Source organism: Hibiscus syriacus, unplaced genomic scaffold (genome assembly GCF_006381635.1).
Source record: "Hibiscus syriacus cultivar Baekdansim isolate YM2019G1 unplaced genomic scaffold, ASM638163v2 tig00112285_pilon, whole genome shotgun sequence".
Taxonomy (NCBI): Eukaryota; Viridiplantae; Streptophyta; class Magnoliopsida; order Malvales; family Malvaceae; genus Hibiscus; species Hibiscus syriacus.
The window spans coordinates 291340-308648 of NW_024063293.1; the positions used below are offsets into that span (position 1 = coordinate 291340).

The 17309-nt window shown below is 35.5% G+C and overlaps 1 pseudogene; it reads right to left on the minus strand.

Moving 5' to 3' along the window:
• Positions 1 to 12714: 12714 nt before the first annotated feature.
• On the minus strand, positions 12715 to 14340 carry LOC120177271 (annotated as a pseudogene).
• Positions 14341 to 17309: the final 2969 nt, after the last annotated feature.

A 17309-nucleotide genomic window follows, 5' to 3' on the forward strand; every position in this document is an offset into this window, starting at 1 on the left:
AGACACTCGAAGAGCCCGATCACGAGATTGTGCATGAAGATCAAAAGGTGCAAAAAGATTCTCATTCGCTGGAAAAAAGGATGAGGGTTCGAAGAGTGCAACCAATGAAGATAAGAAAAATTTTGCCACGGCAAAAGAAAAGCCCCCCTTCAGTAAGAGTTGATGACCAAAGGAAAGCAGCAGAATTTTGTCGCAACAAATTTTTATGCACTGATAATCACTTGAAGCTTGATGAAGAAGATGAAGAGGAGCTCGATAATATTCAAAAGGAGATGAGTCGGTCTAGTTCACCCATAGCTAGACCAAGTATGAAATTTGAACCTTTGGATTCTATTGAATTTACTCATCTCAAACCCCAAGTAACTTCTCATTTGTCTAGACTAGAAATTATAAAAGAATTAAGGAATGGAATAGAGATTAAGGAAAAATTTCCTAATGAGAAATTATTATTTTCCGCGATAATTTTGTGGTATGTTAACATTGTCAATTTTCTCGTTAGTGTTGTTTTACTTCCTTACTTGAATAGCATAGGAAAGAACAAGGTCATACACGATGGTGGCTACTGTCATAGGGATAACTTTGACCACTTCAACGAATTTGCTTCCCAAATTATTACAAGTTGCCACGGAAAAAAAGTAGCGAAAAGAGATCTCACTCCACTACCATTCAGCTTCAAGCAAAGAGCACTTTGAAGAAGAGATGACTACTGAAAAGGTCCTACAATTCAGATGTGAAAGACACAAAATGCCAGGGAAAAATACTTTGAAAGTGGAACTGTTATATGTGTAGGGCATTTTGGTCTATACTGGTGCTCCAATCAAACGCGACAAATCTGTACTCCTCTTGCACGATATCGAGACTTGCCAAGCATCTTGAAGATGTCGTTACATTTTGGATTTACTCCTGTGCATAAATAAATGTTTATTTTGTTATTGTTTTTATTCAGTTTCTTTTTAATTTAATATTTTATTTTTCTTTGTAAAGTTAGGGCCCATCCAAATTTCAATCGTACCAGCATAAGATTCTGAACACTCCAGCCCCACACAATTTCAAAAGCGCACACGTTGCACGACCGCCGCACCACCACAATCATGAAGTCAAGGTACCTTGCATTGAATTGAATTTCATAGCATGTAGTTTAGATTTTCCTTAGTTTTTATTTAGCATTGAGGATAATGCTTCTCTCAAGTTTGGGGGAGGTAGGGTTCTTAAATAATTGCATGATAGTATTAGTAGAATGAATATGCCATGACATTAGTAAGTGGTTGAATTGGTTTTCTAGAATAAATTAAGGATGCCCGATGATGATGAATTCTTGATGGCTAGGATTGAATGTACATGACTGTTGAGGATGATAGAACCAACTCTAGGACTTGCTTCTTTGAAACCTTTGAATACACGATTGTATGTTTTTCATGCTTAAGGAACTTAGAAATTTTTTATAAGAGAACTCTTGCATGTCTTGGCATAAACGATGAAAACCTTACTTTGTAAAAAAAATGAAGTTATGAATAAATGCTTCGGCATATTGTAGAGGGACACTCCGCTATGCCACGACATTGCCTGGAAACTGCATTTAAATAAATGGCAGCTATGGTATATGAGTGAATGAAAGTAGTCACGGGATAACTCTACTTGACTAGCTCGGGGGTGGAAGGTATGCTCCATTTCACCTAGAGTGTGGGATGGTAGGTGTGATGGGTTGACTCCCCTCGTAGCAGTGTTAAAAAAAGGAAAAGAAAACAATATGGGAGTAAAAATTGTAAATGTCGTGGTTAAACAAAAAAACTTGCTTAGAAAATTTTTAGGTTTGTTAAGTATGGACTGTATACAAACACGCACACACCCACACAAAGAATCTTGCCCTAGGGGACAGTACTTGATTTCTGAAACTAGTCTAGTATGTTAAAGCCAAGTGTGCTGAGGCTGAAATTTTATCCCATACAATTATTCTGCTTCTGAACTTGCCATGGTATTTTTATTTTTCTTAATGTTATCCATTGCTTGAGGACAAGCAATAGCTTAAGTTTGGGGGTGTGATAAGTCAGTAAAAAAGTCATATTTGAGACCTTTTCACTTAAGTTATTGACTGTCTAAAAGCCCATTTAGGATCATATAGATGCATTTAGGATCATATAGTTGCATGTGGTGGAATTTTGTTTGCCGTGACATTTTATTTTGTAATCAGTGCTGCTTTATGTAGAAGGTGTTTTGTTTGATGATGAGCAGGATTTGGGAGCAAGGATAAGCAAAAGGGAATTGCCATGACATGATGAGACTACTGAGCAAAATACGATTGTCGCGATAACTCGGATGGCATTTCTGGGCAGAAAAAGTCAAAGAATATATTTTTAGTAAGAGTCAGCTGTCATTGACTATGCATGATTTCTGCAATCAGCCTTAAAGGAGGGGTCAATTACCATCTTTGCACCGACTCTCACATAAAAGGAATAAACCCTAGGGTACTGCCTGACTTTTTGAAGAGACTTTTGAACTTTTTGACTAGCCGCCAAAAGCTAAAAATTCGAAGAAAAATGTCTCTCATTTTTCCGTCAATCACTTTTTTCGTGGCATTCCTCCGTTGACAAGCTAGAGGGAGTGGAGTTCTAGGCGTCCGAGAGGAGCTAGTTCGCTGGGACTGTCCGTGGTGGCCGAGGGAAGTTCTGGCAGTGCACGTCGAAGGTTTTTTCTCCTTCCCTTTGCTCTTTGCTTTCATATTTTATCGTTTGGGTTGTAAGGAACGGATTAACCTGATTTGTGCTTGCTTATTTCGAACCCCCACCATGAACTAATCCTATTTTGTGGGAGTTTATTTTGGATATTTAAGTTTTGCTTTAATGAATGATTATTTTTCTATGTTATATTCTGTTTTGTTTATGAAGCTTAGTGCCTTAAGGTTGTAGGAGCTATGAGAGTAATCGTTCCTTAGGAGATTACTTAGTGTTCGAGAGAATGTCTAGGTAGCACATCCTTAGTGTTCGAGAGAAACTATGGAGGAACCACATAAGCAAGGGGTTCTAGATAGTAACTAGACCTAATCCACCTTAGACATAGAAGTAAGATCATTCTGAGAAGCGGACTTAAATTTCCTAAGTAACTCCTATCACTCATTCCCATAGTAGCTTGTCGTGTGAGGAAGTCTAAAGTCCTGATAATCAAATCCAGTATTTACATTTTATATTGTCTTTGCATTTTCATTTGTTTACACTAAACACAATTTTATTTGTCACGATATCTTCATCCATTTTGCCACAACATTCTCATTTATGAATATCATTAGCTATACTTAGTTACTTTAGAATAGTGCATAAACTTTACTCAAAATCTCTCCAATCCATGTGGATACGATACTCACTCATCGCTGTATTACTTGTTCGATTATGCATAAGGCTAGGATTTCGTTCGACTAAAAGGAGTTGTGCATGAGCAATAGGTTAGATGTTAATGCAGCTGCAAAAAGGTATTGTCGAGACATATCTTGTTATTTGGACCAATAGGATCACTATAGGGGTTTACGCCAACCGGTTTTTCCAAGGCATATTCACTCTGTCGAGTCTCTTACTAGAGATAGCATAGGGCACCCTAGTAGATTTTGTCGGGCAGATTAGGCATAGAAGTAAGATCATTCTAAGAAGTGGACTTAAATTTCCTAAGTAACTCCTATCACTCATTCCCATAGTAGCTTGTCGTGTGAGGAAGTCTAAAGTCCTGATAATCAAATCCAGTATTTACATTTTATATTGCCTTTGCATTTCCATTTGTTTGCACTAAACACAAGTTTATTTGTCACGACATCTCCATCCATTTTGCCACAACATTCTCATTTGTGAATATCATTAGCTATACTTAGTTACTTTAGAATAGTGCATAAACTTTACTCAAGATCTCTCCAATCCATGTGGATACGATACTCACTCATCACTGTATTACTTGTTCGATTATGCATAAGGCTAGGATTTCATTCGACTAAAAGGAGTTGTGCATGAGCAATAGGTTAGATGTTAATGCAGCCGCAAAAAGGTATTGTCGAGACATATCTTGTTATTGGACCAATAGGATCACTGCAGGGGTTTACGCCAACCGATTTTACCAAGGCGTCTTCACTCTGTCGAGTCCCTTACTAGAGATAGCATAGGGCACCCTAGTAGACTCTGTCGGGCATATTAGGCATAGAAGTAAGATCATTCTAAGAAGTGGACTTAAATTTCCTAAGTAACTCCTATCACTCATTCTCATAGTAGCTTGTCGTATGAGGAAGTCTAAAGTCTTGATAATCAAATCCAGTATTTACATTTTATATTGCCTTTGCATTTCCATTTGTTTGCACTAAAAACAATTTAATTTGTCACGACATCTCCATCCATTTTGCCACAACATTCTCATTTGTGAATATCATTAGCTATACTTAGTTACTTTAGAATAGTTCATAAACTTTACTCAATATCTCTCCAATCCCTGTGGATATGATACTTACTCATCACTGTATTACTTATTCGATTGTGTATACTTGCACATATTTCCGCATCCATATTTAGTACTCACAATTTGCGGACAAGTTTTTGGTGTCGTTGCCGGGGATTGGCAATTGTCTTCATCACAAAATCATTGTGATACATAAAATCAAAAATAGAAAATAACTAGAGCTTGAACAAAAGGACATAATTGAGCATCAGTACCATTATACTTGTTCAACTCTATATCAAGAATTTTGCAACAATTAAAGATTTTCTGCAAAATAACATCCTAATATAAACCTAAATTCATAAGGCGTTATTAGAAGCATACGTAGTACGATGAATAAAAATTGAAACAATCAATTAAAGAGTGAAAACTAAAACAAAACAAAAGGAGAATACAAAAGTCAAATGGAAAAAGAATTATTATCAAAAGAGTATCAAATCAAGCAATCAGAGTTGGAAACGGAATCCAAAGATTAATATATATATATATATATATATATATATATAAAGAATGCTGTCAAAAAATAAGCAAGTCAAAAAATAAGCAAGAAACGTGAGGAAGTAAACAGAAGAAGTTTAAAGAATCCAAAGGTTAGAATAGTTTCAATTCTTGGTTTAGGACATATCATCCACAGCTGACCCACGTCATGGAAGTATCTTTATAATTGCGAATACATATTTCTACATCGCGATTGATCAAACAAAATCAATATGATTCGGAAAACAAAAAATAAAAATGGCAAGAACTTGAAAAAAGGAAAGAGCTAAAAGAGCATTACTACTTCAATTCAATAACCAAAAAATTTGCGGCAATTAAAGATTTTCTGCTAGATAACACATCCTATTTAGACCTTAATCCATACGGCGTCATTAGAAGCACGCATAGTATAATGAATAAAAAGAACAAGATTGAAATACTCGACTAAAGAGTGAAAATATAAGAAAATTGAATTACGAAAGAGAGAAAGAAAAGGAGAGAAAATTACCTTGGACAAGAGAGAAAAAAGTACACAAAGGCAAAGATTAGCTTAACTTCGGTTTGAGGAGGGAGAGGGGTATTTATAGTTGCCCGCGTTTTACATAACTACAATTTTAAAATTCATCTGAACGATGACGTTTCAGAAGAAAGGAAAAATGAACACGTTGGGGGGGGGGGGGTTAAAATCACGAAGTGGGCGGCATTCCGAATCTTTTCTTCCCGGAGAACCCTCCTTAGTCAATACTCAGTTTCGCCTCTTTTTTTATTTTCCTCATTTGCAATTTGACACGCGTCAGAAATCCAGTTGAGTTTGAGTTAATAGGTCATAGATTCCATTAATGTTTAAATTTCCTTGAAGATTTATTAACGGCTAATAACTTTTTTTTGGATATTCGGAGGTTTCTTTGGTTAAGATAACTGTAGACATTAATTTTTGTTTGATTTTTTTATTTTATTTTATTTGATATATATATACATATATTAATATAGTCTAATTTTTGAAAATATTTTTAAAAAAATATAATATATAAGTTTTAGAAAACGGTTTTGAAAACGTATAATATATTGTTTAAAAATTGGTTTTTAAAAATCTATATATTATATAGTTTTGAAAATAGTTTTTGAATATATATATATATATATATATTATATTTTGCAAATGATTTTTGAAAAAAATATATATAATATATAGTTTTGAAAACATTTTGAAAAAATATATATAATATATAGTTTTTGAAAACATTTTGAAAATATATATAATATATAAGTTTTGAAAACATTTTGAAAACTTATATAATATATAGTTTTGAAAACATTTTTGAAACATATATAATATATATTTTTAAAACATTTTTTATATATACTTTTTGAAAAAGTTTTTTTGAAAACATATAATATATAGTTTTTTTAAAATATTTTATTTTCGGAAATATTATATATATATATATATATATTTATGATCATTTATTATTTTATATTATTTCTTATTTATTTAATTTTTGTTTTTTATAGGTCCAAATGAAGTCCAGTAAAGGCCTCTTAGAAAACCCAATCGGGTAAGCCTGTCCTAGCATACCCAGTTAGGTGGGCCTGATCCAGCCTAAACTCTAAATTAGGGTTTGCACATTAAGCAGGGACGTCGCATGGAGCTCGGGTGGAACTCACGCGCGAACGTTCGGTCAAACAAGTAACGATCGGCGAAACAGCCGGCGTAGCACGTTGGAAACGGGATCACAACAGTCTACAATAGAACGACCCTGAAATATCCAAGATCGACCCCGAAAATAATCGAAAACGACCTCGACGGGAGCCTATAAATATGAACCATTGAACACAGATCAGGACCACGAAAAAACAACGGTAACGGACCGAGCAGCCACAATAAATCACAAGCCAAATATCAGCAATAAACAAAGTTTCAAAACAAATAACAGCAATAAAAAGGCCATCAACAACAAAAAAAACATTCAGTAAACATTAGAAACCCAAAGGCACAAACTTTCGAAACCGAAAGTGAAGGTAAACAAAGTTTAAAACTTTATTTCGGGGAAGTAAAAGTCTCATCGGAACCGAGAGGAGCCAGTCGCCGAAAGTCGAAGGGTTTCATCGGAAAAAGGTGAGAACCGAGGGTTTCTTTTTTAGATCTACGATTACTAGGGTTTGTTTTGGAGATTTGGTAGTCGGTTTTGGGTTCCCGGGCTTAAGGGGAGTATTTTGGGCTAGGTTAGTTTTTTCCAGCCACCGCGGGCGGCAGTTAGCGCGACGAGGAGGCCATCGGAGGGTGGCCAGATTTCGGCTGAGAAGGGAACCTTAAGAGAGTTTGGAGAGGTGAGGGAGAAGGGCTTTAGAGAAAATGAGAAAAATGAAATGGGAATGGGGTTTCGACATATTTATATACAAGGGACCTCTGTGCAAATGCAAGATTCTTAAATCCTTTCCGTCGTCCCTGTGATTTTGAAGCGCAATTCAATTCGGTCACCGTTTATAATTTTACCTCATGAATTTTCAATTTAATCCATGTTTATATTTTTATATTTGGCGAAATTTCCCCCTAACTTTTTATTTTCCTCTTGCAAATCATTTTTAGTACCAATTTAATCAATCAATTTCAATTTGCTTCAATTTGATCCTTTAAATTTTTTAGTTATTCAATTTTGTTTTTCCTTTTAAATCTTATTATGTTTTTATTTTTTTAAAATTATTTACTGTTATTTTTTTACTTATTATTATTATTATTATTATTATTATTATTATTCACTTTTAAAATTTAATATTTTTTTCATTTTCTTTTATTTTGTTTTTTCTTTAATTTATTTAATATTTTCCTTTTTTTATTTTATTTTATTTTTACTTTTTTTACTTTTTTTTTCCTTTTGATTTATTTAATATTTTTCATTTTCTTATTTTATTTTCTTTTCTTTTTCCTTTGAATTATTTATTTATTATTTATTCTCTAACATTTTCGACTTTTTAGAGAGATTTCAACCAATCAAAGGTAAGTAATTTGAATCGGGTTTTTAAAAATTTAATTTTAATTTTCGCAATTAAGACAACCGACAAATTAATTGGTACCGAAAGGGAAGTACAAGGGTGTTAATCATTCCTTGACTGTAACTGATCTCCAACCTGACACATTTATGTTAAAACGCAGATCAGGTAAGATGGTGTCCGATCCACCTAAATGTTTTTAAAATGATCAGTAGTGGCTCTAAATTTTTATTCAAGTCGAAACCTAATTCCGGGCCCACCCGAGATACGGCTGCGACAATAATCTTAGATATTTTATTTATTTATGTGGGATTTGAAATATTTTTAGGATATATCAAAATGAAAATTAATGGAGTAAAAACATACACTTGGCAAACCACGTTCATATTAAATATATTATTAATTAAATGACTTTTAATATAATAAAAGTATTAATAGTTCAATTTAAACTCATAATAGTTGTATGAATCAAGTGTTTAAAAGTCGTCTTTGAACGGCTATTATTTGGTACTTACTCTAAATTAATCGGGGAAACTCGTAATAATTCAACTTTTTAAGTGTAGGTTTAACCCACTAAAATAAAATCAAGCAGTTGAAACAGGGTCACCAACCCATAAAATATACAGGAAACCAAGCTTATGAAAAAGCAAATATAAGCCGTTGCTTTCCATGGTTGTAGAAATTAAAAAAATCCTGTGAATGATGCAAAAAGTGAAGAAGAAACACAGAAAGTGATTGATCATAATATATTAAAAACCAAATCAACTTTCACATGTTAAGAATGAATTTATATCACAGTAAAGCTCCAACAACATTACATGGATACACAGCTAGATGTGCACATTTGTCGGATTTCAATTCGATCCGGATCGGTTTTTATCCGATCCGGTTTTTTCCCATAGAAAAAAAAACCGGTTTATAAAATAACCGGTTCGGTTTCTAACCGGTTTGGAGGGCCGGATATCCTAACCGGTGTAACCTGTTTCGGTTTTAAAAAAACCAGTTTTTTTAAAAAACGGTTATAAAAAAACCGATTTTAATATTCCAGATTGCTCATAGGGAACCGATTCCCCCCCAAGGGGGTACCGATTCCTCACTGAATGGTTTGGCTCCGAGATTTCCAGAATGCTCGGAGGGAACCGATTCCCCCATAGGGGGGTACCGATTCCCCCTATTTAACGGTCGAAATATTTGAATTTTACACTTAGGGAACCGATTCCCTATGAGAGGAAACCGATTCCCTATGAGAGGGTACCGATTACCCCACGCTCCAAGCATTTTTATTAAATGTTTTCACACTTAAACCGCTATATTATCTTCATTAATTATCACTAACGTTCAGAAGTGATTCAAGGTGTATTTAAGCAAGCTTAGAAGCCATTGATCAAAGACAAGAAACATCAAGCAACTAGAATCAAGAGAGAAACAAAGAGAAAGCATCAAACCTCAAGTTCGATAAATTCAAATACTTAATTGAAATACTTAATTAACTCAACATAATTGAAATACTTAAATACTTCCAAGTTTGATAAATTCAAATACTTAAAAACTTCCAAGTTCGATAAATTCAAATACTTAAAAACTTCAAGTTCGATAATTGAAACAAAGTTTACGATAATTGAAATAAAGTTATAAAATAAACTACATTGCCATCTCTTCTTCTTCATCTTCGCCAAACTTTCAAACTCTTCAAATGTCATTTTTGATAGAAAATCGCATGACATGTAATTTCTCAACTCGCTACTTGGGGTGGTAGTACGTGATCGTTTAGATTTGGAATTTACAAGAGTGTTAAAAAGATTCAAATTTATGTTACTTGGACGTCTACTAGATGATTCCGCATTCATTCTCATTTGATTGTGTATTACACTACTTGATCCGTATTTAGTTAAATAAATTACAAACATGTCTCGAAAACATTTGTTAAAATAATTTATTTGGTTTTGGACAAAGTTGGGTTCATCATCGGTTAGATTAAAAGCAAACGCAATTTGTTCAATTAGTGTTTCAACCCCACCAACATTTAACGTTGGGTTTAAAGCGGCGGCACAAGTAAAAATGGGGGGAATCTCCTTAAAATATTTTAAAAGTTTTTCCTTCATTGCAAAGCCAATTTCTTGAAAAACTTCGGTTTCAAATTCAAAGTCATTTAGTCGGGTAGCCAACAAAAATATTTTATTAAGAACCAACGGGCTAGTAGGGTAATAAACCGGATAAAAAGTTGTTGCATTTTTAAAAACCTCAAGCAAATCGGTTATTTTGGCTATAGTTTCCCAACTCGAATCCGGATAAATGTTTGGGACATGACCCCTCTCGAAAAGCCGATCGTGAAATGTTTGTAATGTTTCCCTTTGCCTTAAGGCAGTATGCATCATCATCCAAGTTGAGTTCCAACGAGTTGGACAATCCAAATTAGGACCTAAAGCTTTTTTATTAACGGACTTACAAAATCGTTTATAATCATTTAATCTTTTGTTGTTGTTACAAAGAACCGATTTTATCATTGTTTTAAATTCTAATCTAATCGGCTCAATAACCTCCAAACCGGCTTGCACGGATAAATTAATTATGTGTGCAACGCAACGGGTATGAAAAAACGCACCGTCTAAAATCGGTGAAAGTAATATTTTCAATCTTGGAACCGCGTTTGTATTATTCGATGCATTATCAAAGGATATAGAAAAAACTTTATTTTCTAATTTATAAAGACAAATTACCCTTTTTAAAAGTGTAAATAAATTAGCACCGGTATGCGGCTCATCGAATAATTCAAACGCGATTGTTATTTTCATCATTTGCCAATTATCTTGATCTAACCAATGTGACGTAACGGCTAAAAAAGAATTTCCGGTATTATGAGGGGAACTCCAAACGTCACATGTAAGTGACACACCATAACGGTGTTCTTAGAATCCTAAAATCATTTTTTCCCTCGCCGTACGCCACATTTTTATAGCATCTCTTCTAAGGGTAGTACGACTTACTTGAGTATAACGTGGTTGCATTAGTTGTTGAATTGTTGTCGTGAAATCTTCATCATCAAAGTGGTCGAACGACAATGCTTTTGTAATCACGAACTTTGTAAACGCTTCTCGTAATTTTTCGTTGTCGTAAACAAAAACACCACCTTGCGGTGTAAGATTCGATTGACTAGGATCCGATCTTGAGCGAAGTGCCTTGCATGATTTTGTCAAATGGTTCTTCAACGTTGTGTTTCCTTCCGATGCAAGAAACTTTAGACAAAGTTTACAACGCGCCCTCCTCGAGCCATTTGACATCTCACATAAATCGTAGTGATCCCAAATGTCTTTGTTTCGAGTGTGTTCGATCACTCTCACGACTTTAAGGTTTCCCCCGACGGAAGATTCAGCCGTGTTACTCATGATGAACAAAAAATTACAAAAATAAGATTTGAGAGATGTTTAAGTGTTGTGTAATAAGATTTGAGAAATTTGTAATCAACCAAATACATCCCCAACCTATTTATACATGTTTAGGGTGGTAAAATGGTAATTTTTTAAAGAAAAAAACGGTCACAAAATCCCGCCAACGGCTATATTAACGGCTAGTTTTTTAAACCCAGACCGGTTTTTTTTTTTCGGATAAAAACCAGTTTTTTAACCGGTTTTTTTCAAACCGGTTTTTTATCCGGTAAAAAAACCGGTCTAGGTTTTTTTCTCCAACCGGTTAAAATAACCGGTTTAAAAAAATCCGATCCGGTTAAAAAAAACCGGTTTTTCCCAAATCTGGTTTCGGATATTTTTTTCGCAAAATCGGATATTCGGTACTATGCAGAGAAGAGGAGAGTGGAAAGCTGGCTTCACTCGTGAAGAAAAAAGTTTGGTCACCAAACCAAAGCATGGGAGCATGCAAAGAGAGAGAAAACCAAAGCATGGGAGCATGCAAAGAGAGAGAATGTTTTAGTTTCATGAAAACCCCGTGCCTTGATCTCAACGTCATGGGAAATGCCGTGCATTCTGCCTCCAACTGCTACTGCTACTGCTAGAATTAATTTATATTTTGTACAGTACATACATCAGAACCTGGCTATGATTCTGGAACTTTGAGTTCCCTTTGCCTTTTGCCTGTTGCCTCAGACAATTGTTGATTAGCTTTAGATGTTGGTACAATTACAGGCAAGTACTTCACGGGGAAATAACTTCTGTTAGGTGTAAACCTATCAACTATACCAGCCAGCCATTTCAATATCTACAGTTAGTTAACTGCTTCATTTCTCTTTGCAACCATTGGTAGTTCCTGCACAGAACCTTTAAAAGGCATCTTAATTGCTCCTCCTTGCTTTCCTTTTGCTATCTAAGCAGGGGTAGTAAGCCACTCTCATTCGTTCGCTTTCTTCTGCCAGCCTGATGCCAATTCTGCATCAGTCTAAACAGAGAGTGGTTCCTTAGAAAACCATGAACTCACTGAACCTCATCCTTGAAACACTTGACATCAAGTTAAGACTATTAAAAGTAGCTATAAACAGTCCACCCAAATGTGCAAAACTTGGGTCAATTCATAAGCTAATTTTTCCAGATTCACAAATATATTTATACCACTATCAATTCATCAGATGAGATGCTATGCTAATCTTACAGAAGAAAATTATGCAGAGAATAGGCACTCTCATCCCTATACCCTATGTCATAGTTATTAATAACTAATAGAACCAAGACCATCCTGATTCTTATTTCCTACATAAGAGAGCTTAATGGACAGGTAAAAGTTTAAGGGTATGAAAATTTCATAATCAAAGACGTCATAAGATAAGAATTATGAAACAAAATAGAACACATTTTATATTTTAATCTTTCATATATTGTCATTAAAGAAACAAAAAGCTAAGACGAAAAAAAATCTGAAATTGTACATTTTTCCATTAAACACAAACGGGTTTTCTCAAGTACTTTAGTCCAAACAAGATGGTAGTATTACACCATAATACCATTGATATTTTAAGACAACTATTGCCATGGAGGATTAGAACCCTCCCTTACAGAAGGTGACCTGGAATTCATGCTGCCATCCCTCCCAAACCTTGAAACACTTTGTACACTTTTAGGAGTAGACACCCCAGGGCTTGCACCTCGATAACTGGCACGAAGAGTTTCATCCACTGAAGAAGACGACTTTGCAATGGCACTTCTTACAAACTTCTGAACAGCAGGAGAAAGTGTACACTTGGACTAGCACGGCCGCCTCAATAAGGTGATGGCAACCGCGGCTTCTTAAACATCTTTGACCTCTCTCTCAATTTCCGAGCTGCTTCCCTTGATAAGGAGTGTGCCTTCACATCTCTGGCAGGGGCACAAGGGATCTTGAAATGAGGCCCATCACCGCTTCCACCGATATCAATCGGTGTATCCTCAGGGTCCAACCTCAAAGGTGTCAATTTAACCCCATGTAATAAAGGGGGATTCATCAACACCTGGTGCAGGTGAAGGTGTTCTCACAACCATAACCATTCTCCGCTTTCTTCCCAGATTCCACATAAAACTGATTCGGGGTCTTCCTCAAATCCTCCAGATAATACCTTATGGCCTTATCCTGATCCCTATCTGACATAGGCATTGGAGTCGCACCGGCAACAGGAGTATATAGCACCTCCACGGATCCATCATCTTTCAGCCTGGAATCCATTAGTTTACCATGAAAACGAGTGTTCACGCAATCGATCTCTTTTGTCAAACCTTTCAATCTAATTGCTCGTTCCTCATCGGTCAACGAGGCCTCACCCAGATGAGCGGGATGATACATCAATAAATTCTTGGCCGTATACTTCCAATTGTAGCAGTTGGCTGATCAGACGTTCCATATCCATCTGTGATCCTATCCCTCTTTACATCCTCGATTGATTTAACATCCTTCTCTCCATTTTCGCCCTGCGTTAAAAACGCATACTTCTCTTTCTTCTTCATGTTAACCTTGTCTAAAATCTTTGAAAAGCTTTCGTTATCCTCACTCGTATACCTCCTAAAAAAACTCATCTAAGGACAAATTCGTATCAACCTCATCCTCGCTTTCCCTACAATCACCCTCACCGGATAATCTCCTACCTAAAACACTAGGGGTTTCAGATGTTTTACCATCAAACTCATCAAAAGGAGTAAAATTCCTCATAAATGTGAAACCAGGGGTTTGAGTTTGAGTTTGAACTCTACCCTCGGGATTTGCATTATTTACCTTTTTGCCACTGCGTTCGATGATCTTCAATTGAGCATCACGGATTTGAATCGGATCGCCGGTCCTGATGGATTCGAGACAATCGAGTCGGTCTCGAAGCTTGGAGATATCTGGGAAGAAATCTCGCACTATGATCCTCTCGATGGCTGCCACATAGCAGTCTTCGTCGAGGACCCGGTGGCGCTTTTTGCTAGGATTAATTGGGGTGATTGATAAAGAACCGCCGGGAAAAAAGGGTTTTCAGAGAAGGATAATCTATTATCATGGTTAAATCTAGACGTTTTTACCCAAAAATTACCTAATAAGTTTTAATTACCTGTCAGTCACTTTTTCAAAACTTTTTATCAATCTAGTACCACGTGTCAGAAAAGCTCAGATCACTATTCATACCTTTTAATTAAATGTCAATCGTTCATACTTCCCTAATTAATTATTTATCCTGCTAAATCATCCCTCAACCCTATAAATACCATCTCATTTTTTTTCATTCAAATACATCAAAATCTAAAATTCTCTCAAATCCTCTCAAACCATCTCAAAGCTCAAACATCTCAAACCCGTCAAATTCTATTTAGAAGGTAAAATATTATATTATATTATAATAAATTAATATTTTAGGTATTTATTAAATTGTATTATAATAATTTTTTATTATTTTTTCAGTTATAAGTTGGAATGTCGTCTGTTTCGTTTAGATGGACATCATATCTCGAGACATTTTGCTGATTCGGTAACATTTTTAAATTTTATTTTAATTGTAATTATTGTTTATATTTTATTTATTTTTTTAGTATTAGTTTACATATTAATTTCTATAAATATTTATTAAATTAGGAGAGAGATCATATATCAGATTCATTTATTTGTAATCTTAAGTTAGAGATATCAACTCGTGTCTGGTCATATTTAGTCGAGGATGGATTCGGTTACGTAGCTAGATACGAAGGGCACTGTAACATAGAATCTAACCTGATTTCTGCATTGGTCAAGCATTGGAGACCAGAGACATATGCATTCTATCTTCCGTGCAGAGAGTGCACGATTACGCTGGAGGATGTTTCCATGCACTTGGGGCTTCCTGTAGATGGAGATTTGCTTTCTGGGGCGGCGCACGATGACTGGCATTCATTGTGCCAGGAGTATCTTAGAGGTGTCCCGCCTAATTTTAACGGTGGTCGGATTACGTTAAATTGGTTGATGCAAATTTCAAGCATTTGAATCGCGGAGCCTCGGAGGAGCAAGTTAAAATGTATGCACGGGCTTGCATACTATAGTTGATAGGAGGGATCCTTATGCCGGACAAATCGCACAACTAAGTTCATTGTATGTGGTTGCGTCACCTCGTCGATTTTCATATGACTGGAACACTGAGTTGAGCTCGGTAGTTTTTGCGTTTCTCTATAGGGAAATGTGTCGAGCTACTGACCTTAGAAAAAATGCTATCGGCGGATGTCTCCTTCTGCTGCAGTCTTGGGCGTGGTATCGCATGTCCTTTTTATGTTCGGTTGTGAATAACTCGTTGATCTTCTCGCTATTATTGAGGCAATTACAATATTGATTTCGTATATTAATAATTTTATTTAGTATATAATAAGATTTATTTAATTGAATAGGTGGTCTACTGCAAAGAAAGATCATCGGGAGTTACCGGATGACTTAGAATCAATTAGGCTACTCATTGATCAGAAAGCTGGCACAGATGTATGTATTTAAATAACAAAATCTATTTTTAATTATCGTTTTATTATGAGATTATTATTTTGATAAGAATTATATATATTTGTTTTAATTTGAATGGGCTCCTTATTGTACTGAAGAGATGAGGATTTGCATCCCACACGACTTAAGGGGTCTATTAGATGTTTGAATGGTGGTGGTCCCTCTGATATGTTATGCGATTGTCGAGTGGCATCCCACTGATCGTATGCTCCGACAATTTGGTTTTGTACTATCAATTCCGGAAGCACCTAAAAATCTCGACGATTTTCATAGCACCGATAGACGCAACAAAAAAGATGTGGACTAGGTGCTGAAGCATTATGAGTGGGTCATGATATGAGAGGGTCGACGTGGGCGTCTTCCCCGTAGAGAACCCATTTATGTGGACCATTTGACGGTTGCATATGGTTATTACGAGTGGTTCAACAGGAACGGGCAACCGTTCCTACTTTCTGAGGAAGCACGAGGTGGGAGCATTCGTCGGTATCGACAAATACGTCCACTGTCACAACCCCATCGTCCCTCTACTCGTGGACGGACAACAACTGCTTCCGGTTCGTCCTCAGCTGCAGCACCGAAACCTTTACAGCAGCCACCGCCTACATCGTTGTACACTTCGTAGCTGTTTCAGATGGTTTCGCAGCTATATAAGATGTCACCACTTCCGTTTCCATAGGTTCTATGTTTGCAGATTCAACTTGTGGTTCATATGCTGGTTATTTGGCGAGCCCAGCTTAACCACCGATGGCCGCCGTACAGACACTTCCTGTACAGTTTTCTCACTCATCGATGTCGGTCTTTTCTCAGTTTTCCCAGTTTTCCCAGTTTTCTATGAGCGGTGGGATAATCAGTCATACACCTCCATGGTCATTATTCTATAGAGGTGGTACATCGTCATTCGTCTCTCATCAACAAAATGTATCTGCTCCTGATGATGATAATGATGATGAGAGTGAGGAGTCAAAACAAGTTATACGAAGAAATCCTCCTCGAGACAGACAACCACCACCTTGTGGAACACATTCAAGATGCATGCATCGATAGATTCATAAATTTATTTTTTTTAATTTAATTTTTATTAATTATTTACCTTTTATGACTTAATTTATTTTGTTTATTACTTAATTCAAGTGAACAATTTTATTATTTTGATTATTACTTAATTGAAGCGAATGGGTTTATTATTTAGTGAATTTTAATCCCTGTCTTGTATCATTTTCTTGTTTAATTAATCGATGATGATCAAATGATATTAACTTAAAGTAAATTTAAATTAAATTACAAAAATTATTCTTTCATAAACTATTCTTGACGTATGATCCCGCTTTCCAATTTTACAACCACAAAAAAATAATAGAAAATAATTAATACAATTATTTTTTTCAAATAATCATATATAAAATAAATATAATATATTAAAAATTACTTTACAACTAAAGATCGAACGAACTGGTGAAGCAAATATAGGAGTAATTGATGGG